Source organism: Lathyrus oleraceus, chromosome 3 (genome assembly GCF_024323335.1).
Source record: "Lathyrus oleraceus cultivar Zhongwan6 chromosome 3, CAAS_Psat_ZW6_1.0, whole genome shotgun sequence".
Classification (NCBI taxonomy): domain Eukaryota; kingdom Viridiplantae; phylum Streptophyta; class Magnoliopsida; order Fabales; family Fabaceae; genus Lathyrus; species Lathyrus oleraceus.
This window is the reverse complement of record NC_066581.1, coordinates 279,871,285-279,880,965: the sequence shown is the minus strand read 5'-3', so window position 1 is coordinate 279,880,965 and position 9,681 is coordinate 279,871,285. Positions and strand designations below refer to the sequence as shown.

Genomic DNA, 9,681 nt, shown 5'->3' with positions numbered 1-9,681 from the left:
GTTCTTCATGAGAATTCTTCCAAAGCTTTCAAATCTTTCGTGAATAGTGGTCATCCTAATGTTATGCGGCTGCTAGGTATATGGAAAACAAGCAATTTGGTTTACAACCCAACTGGATCGAAAACATAACCCAAACCCAAAACTAATGACCCAAAACTTAAATAAAACTAATGTTGCAACTTCAACAAATTTTCTGGCCCTGCTAAATTCTGATTCAGCTCTCGACTTCTGAACAAACGTTGTAGATCTTTTTCTTAGCTTTCCATCGACTGGTAGCACGTCTAAATACGATACTCCTAGCTCAAGATATGATTTTTCTCACGAAAGCTGCTAATGCTGAAAATTAAATACGAAAATTAAATAAGTGCAAAAATAACATAAATTATGAAAACACATTAAAACATAAAACTAATCAAAGCAAACCGAAGAAATGCTTAAGTACAAACATGGAAGAACATGCATCCAAAATGCACTGATCAAATTCCCCCACACTTGAACTTTTGCACTCCGAGCAAAATGAAAAACAAAGCAAAACACAGACACATCAACGGTTACTCATTCTAGGCTACAAGTCATCTTCGGTTAAGTTTGCATCGATAGGTACTAATCTTGCACACTAGGATATCGTAGGAACACTAATCCACAATTGTGCAGTCATAAACCTCCTGAATACACAAATCAACTCGAATCATGTTATTATGTCAAAGCCTAACTTACTCATTCTTCTTTTTGCTCTTTTTCATTCAGGCGCAATCACATTAAGCCTGTTATCTCCACACAATCAATCGGATTAAATCAATATAGCATATGTAAATCGGATTAAGCAAACAAAATACATATGTTAATATTGAAAGGAATAAAAAACCTGAATAAGAATTACTAAAATCTCAAGGTATCGGAACCCGAATACAACAAATTGTTTGGATCGATTAGTTCTTCATGAGAATTCTTCCAAAGCTTTCAAATCTTTCGTGAATAGTGGTCATCCTAATGTTATGCGGCTGCTAGGTATATGGAAAACAAGGAATTTGGTTTACAACCCAACTGGATCGAAAACATAACTCAAGCCCAAAACTAATGACCCAAAACTTAAATAAAACTAATGTTGCAACTTCAACGAATTTTCTGGCCCTTCTACATTCTGATTCAGCTCTCGACTTCTGAACAAACGTTGTCGATCTTTTTCTTAGCTTTTCATCGACTTGTAGCACGTCTAAATCCGATACTCCTAGCTCAAGATATGATTTTTCTCACGAAAGCTGCTAATGCTGAAAATTAAATACGAAAATTAAATAAGTGCAAAAATAACATAAATTATGAAAACACATTAAAACATAAAAATAATCAAAGCAAACCGAAGAAATGCTTAAGTACAAACATGGAAGAACGTGCATCCAAAATGCACTGATTAAAAATCATTGATGATGACATTCTTTTCACTGCCCGAAATATGCTTCTCATTTCCCTCGCCTGCATTAACGTTAGTCTGCGTTGGGAATTCCAACGGTCGTGGAGTGAAGAAGAGCCTTTCCTCTTCATCACCATACAAATTCCGGATGGGCTTGAGATGGACCCAACCCAGATGTCGTTTGGTCCGAAGAAGAGCATACTCTGGTGGGCCTGTGGATTATTTGGCCCACTCCTTTGCCTTCTTGCTGTATGCCCGAATGGGCTCTAAATGGCCAAAAGGCCTATCCGAACTTATGGTTTTGTTTTCAGTTTTTTTACCTTTTTTTAGCACCTAAAAATTATTATTATTAGAATTAACTAAAGATTTATTTGTTAATTAATCTTTTATTATCATTACTAATTGGTTTATTTATTTAATGTCGCATTCAGTTTTGTTGGTTGGTTATAAAAAAAAATTGTTTTATATCTCGATTAGTTAGGTTCACTTGTGTTACCTATAGTTGGGTAAATTAGGTGTTGAAGCTTTTTTTTTTACAATATTTGATTATCAACTATCTTAAGCACCACTATCTCGTTAAACCTTTTTATAAATCATACTTCTCGACTCAATGTCGAGCCCATTTCCCAAATGCCCCTTGTAAGTCGATTGCTTTTAAGCATCGACATCGATCTCACATAGCTTACTCTTGGGCTTCCTTACAATGAGACCTATTCGGTTATTAATTAATCGATTATATGATTGATACACCAAATTAATCCAACTTATTTACAAAACACAAATTTAAAACCTCGATCCAATGTCGAGTATTATTCAAATCAAATTAAAATACTCATTCATAATCAAATACCATTGAACAAGTGTTTTTCCTCAACTTTTATGAGCATGTGATATGAGGATACATTATAGGTCATTTTGGACCAATACCATTGAACAAGTGTTTTTCCTCAACTTCAAAAATGCATAACTCACTCATTATAAATATAAATGATGTCAAATTTGTGACCATTTTGAAGGTTTTTGAAAGATATACAACTTTAATAAAGACACTATTCTCATTTAGAGCTCACATAAAAAGTTAAGCAAGGTGGAATAATGAAGTATGTGACTTGACACTTAGAATATTTTTCAACATGTTGACATTTTCAAACTTCCACCTCAAAATTCACCATGATACAAGTTCCAAATGGAAAAGTCTTTAACATAAGAGTTGTTCCTCTTGATCTAAGCTTTCCAAAGAGTTCCAATTCATTCATTTTGGATGAAGTTTGAGGTGGTGTGAACACAACTGTATCAATTGGCAAGATTCAAGCTTCAAGTGATCATTTAACTTTGCCTTGCCATTCAAGCTTCATTCAGACCTCAGCATCGTTGGTTTTGGACTTAATTGAGTTGCTTCATGGGCATGTACATGCCCATGCAAGCATGAACATGGCATTGCTAAAATTGGACAAAATTTCAAGTGTGCAAATAATATTCCATTTTGCTATAAATAGATACCCTTTGTGCTCATTCCAAAGGATCCTTGCGCACCAACTTTGCGCCCACTCTTGAAACCCTCACATTTGAAAGGAAAACCTGATAACTTTCATTTGAAAATTGAGTTTGAATCTCACTGTTTGGAGATTCAAAAACTTCAGGATCCAAAGTTTTGTACCAATCCTAAGCCACTTCTGCAAGCTACCTGAGCAAGATCAAACACGAATTGAAGCAAGAGAGATCAAGTTCTGCACAACATTGAAGGTATTTTCCAGATTTTTTATTCTCTTCGATTCTCACTCAATTCTCATCAATTCTCTTGGATCTTTGGTTGTCTGAAGTCCTACCAATGTAGGCAAGAAGATTGAGTTGCTTTGAGGTTAAATCGAAGCAACTCAGTTGACACACCTCAAAATTCAACTCCACATATCTCTCTATATGTTTGGAGTTAGTTAAAATTAAGGTCAAATTCGTGATCTACGCCATTTTTTCTTCAAGATCATGTCCTCCCTTTTCATTTTAGTGATGGTTATGATTGGACCAGTCCGGCGAGGCTCGCCTGAGAAGGTGGTCGTAGATTTGCTCCGGTGGTGAGTTGGCATGGTCCAGAGCCACATGATCTATTCAAATTGTTTTAATCAATAGCGTTGGTTTTGATTACCACTTGTGTGGCGTGATGACTCAACTCCATCATGGAACGCGCGTTTGTGGCCACTTGATATGCCACCTCAATTAATGAGGGAGACAAATGTATTATATTTAGTATTTTAAATTGAATAAATGCCAAATAATTGTGTAGAGCCATTTTGGTTGACTTTGTAAGTTTGGCTTATGTTGTTGGGCCTTGGTCAAGGTTGATTTGACTTTGTTAAGTTAAGATCATTGGATTTAGGGGATTGATGGAATGTACATTCCATCTCCCAAGATGAATGAATGATATTAATTTGGTAAAAGTCCTCCTTTGTCCAATTTGAGTTTGATCCATTTCCCTTCCCTCTTCATCTCATTCCCCTTCTTTATGCATTCATGTTATGGACCTATGATATCTCTATATCCTAAGGCTAGTTGATTGCAAAATCAACATAAGTATGGATCAGATTAGGCCCCCACTTTTGCATATTCTTTTTGTGTGTGGTATGTTTCATGAGCATGGTTCATTATACTATGTCTCTAACATGCATTAACACCAAAATTCTATTACCCGACCTCAAATAGTTGTGACTTCTACATAAGTCCAATTACAATTGCTTAACATAGCGCTAAATTTTGACACAAAAGGCATAGCATTCTAGTTAGTGAGATTGTAAGTCTCCCCTCTTTCATGATACTGTATGGAAACTTGGCCTTTATGTCTTGGTTCAAGGATTCATGCTTGTGATAAGCGGGTTGAGTGTTCTCCAAAGAATGACTTAAAACAAAAGCAAAAAACAAAAGCAATACTAACTTCTAACTCATTAACAACTAAGATTTAATTCCAAGTCATTTACTTTAATGCAATTTATTTTTAAGCTTTATTCATTTGTCATTATTCATATCATTCTAATTGTTTATGTTAATGTCATTTTCACTTTGTCCACTTGGACCATATTTTGTGATATGTTGTGATTGTGAATTTTGTGCTTGCTTGTGTGGTCTTTGACCATTAATGTACATAAGAAGAACAAAAAATCCTAAAAAAAACATCTTGTGTGGATTATTGGTTTGATCTGAGAAAATTGGACTTAGAATTTAGGCAACACTCCCTATGCAAAGGACTTGACCAATGCCAACTTTTATGAAACCAAGTGCTTGTAATTTGAAACTTCATCTGATACATCATTGAAGATCCATTTTGAGTTCATCTGCAACATGATCATTGTGAAGCTGTTACTTTGAACCTATGACTTGTGTATTATGGAATTCATCTGCTACATGGGCAAATTGGAAGAAGATCATGGAGTTGCTAAGCTTGGATGTGGATATCTTTATTTGATGCCTTGCTCTTCAAGTTTATATTATGCGCATTGTTTGTTGCTTGATTCTAATGTCCAAGGGAATTTGGGTTTCTATATGACATTCTTGTCTATTGGATTGCAGCCCATTGGTCATATCTTTTCAACTCTCAACTTTTAAATTTATGCTTAGGATTAGTCTCTTCATCTCCTCTCCACTTCTTTAATTTCAAAATCTCTCCCTCCTTTAAAAAAACTTCTTTGCTTGTGCTTGTTTTCCTAAACTTAGACTATATTGCAAACTAGAAACTTTGGCCTTATGTCATTGCATTTTCAAACTTCTTTTCTTAATCAAATTTGTAAATAAACTTAATTATACTTGACTTAAAATCTTCAAAAGCCAAAAAGAACTAACTCATTCAAACCATTTTAGGCCTTTGTGCCTTTCAAACTTAATTTTTGTTAAAAACAATGCATCCACTTTGAAATTTATACCACGAACTACGAGGTTTTGATCCCTCATTTTTATGTTGGTACGTAGGCACAAGTCCGAAGGTCTTGTCAAACACAAAATTATAATTAATTAATTATTTTCTCATCCCTCCATTCTATTTATTTGCAAACATCATTTCATACAAAAACACATAAGCACACACAAAAAATGGCTCCCTAGGAATACCTAGGACACTTTGGGTGATAACACATTCCCTCTGTGTAACCAACCCCCTTACTTGTAATCTCTGGCATTTTATTAGTTTTGATTTGAAAACTTTTTATTTTTTGGTTTTGTTCCTACTTTTCCCTTTTCCTTTGGAAACAATAAAAACGTGGTGGCGACTCTTGTTATTTGATGTCTAGCTTATCCATAGCTTGATGATCATAAATTTACCGCTACATGAAAGTTAAAATTAAAGTCCAACCTGTCTTGGTACCTTATAAAGGCCTCCTTATTTGAAGGCAACCAAACACCAATTTTCATTAGTGCTCCAGAACCTAGATTTTCTTGACCCTCACAACCAAAGAAAACTAAGCCCTGCTCGACATACTTTCTCTGAAATTCCAATACCAATTGGCACACTAATGACTTCTCGGCAAGTGTATCGATAGTGTCACAGTAATAAAAGATCTAATCCACAAGGAATATGTTCGAACAAGCTAACAATTATGCAATACAAAGGAAAAACAGTAAATGGCAGGGAAGGGGGGGAGGGGGGTTCAGGTTATAGAACGGAAAATAAAATATGAGTTTTAACATAAATATTAAGACGATTAGGTTGTGTATTAGAATCCCCTTATTCTCTCTTGTTTATGTATGATGCCTTGTATGAATTGTCTAATCCTTATAATCTCACGACAAACTAACAAAACCATTATAGCAGATCCCTCACGAAATAACTCACTAACCATTACTCGGAGCTTTCTATCCCTAGTCCTCCAACGTAAGCAGGGTTAGGCGATGTACAAAATGTTAATTCCCTAGGCCACTACTCGGGGTCTCCTATACTTATTCAACCACCGTAAGTAGAATAATTGTCCTAGGTCTAACACATAGGCTAAGGGTCAGTAATCCCTATGTGTCCAATATCAGATTAACAAAGTATCTCAAATAAAAAGCATTAAGATTAAGAAACAACTGAATAAGATTATAATTCAAAGGATTCATACAAAGTCAAACCAACATATAATGCCAACAAGATTGAATAAGGTTCATCATCACACAACCTAACCTAGAGAAGCTTAGCTACTCATAGTCAAAATCACAATACCAATTGAAAAAAGAAGAATAACATATGAATTCCCTTGAAGGATTTCCATCCAATGGCTTCCACTGCTCTAAAAATCACCCTTTTGATGCTGTAAAACTACGCTCCCAATGCCAAATTTCGTAACCCTTGTGAAAGTGCAGAATTTCCCCTTTTAAAGGCGTCAGAATGGACTAGGACGTGTCAGAAAAGGCCAAGAAAAGTTACTATCGTGCGCGTGATGAAACTTTTAATGTCTTATCGCGCATGCGATGCTGTGCGATGATGGATGTGATTATTTCTGAAGCTTCACTCTTTTTTGCTCCTTTTCACTCAAATTTTCACTAAGCTCACACTTTGCACACTTAACTATTTTTCTCTCATTCTTTAGTCATTCCTTCTCATATTTTATCGACTTTCACTTATTTTGCTTCGATTTTTCAACTAAATATATGCAATGACGAACTATCATCACAACCCCAAAATTCAAGGTAGGTGGGAGCAAAGGTGGTTCAAAAACTTCAGAGTTAAGTTACTCCAAGGTGAAACAAGAGTTTTGTGATTAAGTGTGCTTGGGCGGTTCGCTTAGCGAGCATAGGAGGAAAAGCTAGGCCTAGGGTAGTTGGCATTACTTAACCTAGAAGAAAGCAGGTGCGTTAAGCAAGCATGGGTTGTGCGCTTAGCGAACCTACCTTTCCCAAGCATATAAATAGAGGTGACAAGCCTTCACTTAAGATATACAGTTCATTCTATTTAAGAGGATTGAATCACATTCGATGGAACTCAAAGTGGTTTATTAGTGAAACTAGGTTCTCACTGTAAATCATAATATGAGAGAATATGAGAGAATATAAGAGGAAGATTGAGGGCAGAAGTCATGTCTGAGGAATCGTCAATAGATGATTTTCAACTTCCTATTCTATGGCTTGATTGTAAAGCTACAGTAAGTAAACGTAACTAATTTTATCTTTTGTTGGTGTTAGATATATTTATATTATTACTTATGTTTTGATACCGACCATAGAGTTCTATGTAATTCTATTTATGTTTTAATATTGATGGATTATTAGTCTTAACGTTTATTTTAGGTTTAGCTACCTAAAACATATTTTCATGGTATGACTTGATATCCGAAAGGTACTGGTCATTACTAGATCCTAGTCTATTAAAGTATAGACATAGATTTACGTTTAATAATCACATGAATAACAATATTTGATGAAAGTGGACATTGACATATGCATTCAATATTGAAACATAATGTTGACGCATTGGTTAATAGGTTGAGAGATCGTCTATTAGGTAATACGACTGATTTCACATCGTTGACTTAGACATAAGTTGCGATGAAAGAAACAGACAGTAATATTAAAACTAATTAAAATTTTATATTATTGGTCAAAGATGCTACATAAGAATATGTCAATGAAATCTAACTCTAATAGAGTTTTCTCACTATTGAAACAACGAATTTTTATTTTTTGTTTTTGTACTTTTCAAGTATAGACCAAACAATCAATCTTCTGATAAATCAAACTTAAAATAATATAAACTATTGAATAGTATTTGAAACACAGTCGGCCTCTATGGAGACGATAAAACTGCATTTGCTATTTGCATTGCAACATTATTGTCTCCACATTTCTTAGATGTCTTCTTCTTCTCAATGTCTCTAGCTAACAAATTCTCTTCATAATTAATGTATGGTTGAACATGAGTGAGTAACTCACTCACGTTCACTGATTCCTCCAAACCCAATTTTATCTATACTAAAATAAATAAAATATTGATCTAAATATGTGATTTTGTCCATTTAAATATATATAGTTTTGTCCATTATTCTCTATAATGATTATTTTTAAATTTTAGTTTTTGTATATATAATTTATTTTGTTTTAGAACATTCTTCTTTTATTTAAATATTTATAAAATTGATTTTTGTAATATTTAAAATGTTTTATTATAGTTTCTTTAATTTAATATTAATGACAAAGAAACTATAATGTCTTCTTAAATTTTCTGAAAACAATGCTGAGACTAAATATAACATAAATGCATATTTATTTGAGTGTAAACAATGCTGGAATTTTGAAAAATGAAGACACACATCCCCTTGTCTAAGGAATGGAACAGTTTTTGCATATATTATATCAACTTTCGTTGCAAAACATTATAATTGTAAAAGTGAAATTTTGGAACACGTAATAATTTGAAAAAGCGGGGATAGCTCAGTTGGGAGAGCGTCAGACTGAAGATCTGAAGGTCGCGTGTTCGATCCACGCTCACCGCATTTATTTTCTTTTGAAATACGCATTTTTAACAAAACAATGAAAAAATATGAAATAAATGGAGATGCGGGGTATCGATCCCCGTACCTCTCGCATGCTAAGCGAGCGCTCTACCATCTGAGCTACATCCCCGTGTTGTTTCCTACTTTAGTCAAGTATATTATTATTAAGGTTTCTTACGGAAAAGGTTTTCTATATATAGACTATTAGTTTAACTATAACTTGGGCCTTGAATAAATCTCCAAAGCTCCTTTTTTATCCTGCATATTCACTCAAGTTAGATTCTTAAATTATATTCATTCAAGTTAAATCCTTAAACCTTCCTACTATTTATTTATGTCAAAAAATTATTTTTAAAAGTATATGAAGTATCTATCTTTCATTGCCAAAACACTATGTAAACCTCCAACGTTTTTCTTTAAAAAATTAAAACAAAAAAATTATAATTTAGTACAAAAACACCTTCAATTAAAATTATTATTTTTAGTGTATTTTGATAGATTTTCTTTTACATGCTTTATTAACTCATCTCTTATTACTAAAATATATTAATCTTCCTCGTTTATTTTTTTTATGACCATAATAATAAGATTAAATTGGAAAAAAAATTCATATCGTGCTCTTTAATATTAATCTAAATTGTTAAAATTTATTAAAAGTGGAAATGAGATCTTCTTATTATCTAAAATAAATAAAAAATCGACTTAAATTTAGATATAAAATATAAAAGAATTCGGTCAAATTTCTTTTTAAAAAATGGAAGCCTAAATTATAATTTAAAAGATAAAAAATGCAATCAAGCCTATTAATCAATTCCTTCGATGAAAGTATTT

The 9,681-nt window shown here is 33.4% G+C and overlaps 2 non-coding genes across 2 annotated transcripts; one reads left to right on the top strand and one right to left on the bottom strand.

Moving 5' to 3' along the window:
* The first annotated feature begins 8,777 nt into the window (after positions 1-8,777).
* On the top strand, positions 8,778-8,850 carry TRNAF-GAA (transfer RNA phenylalanine (anticodon GAA)). Its single transcript has one exon. It is a non-coding gene; the product is annotated as a tRNA-Phe (tRNA).
* Positions 8,851-8,907: 57 nt separating this feature from the next.
* Positions 8,908-8,980, bottom strand: TRNAA-AGC (transfer RNA alanine (anticodon AGC)). The gene has a single exon. It is a non-coding gene; the product is annotated as a tRNA-Ala (tRNA).
* Positions 8,981-9,681: the final 701 nt, after the last annotated feature.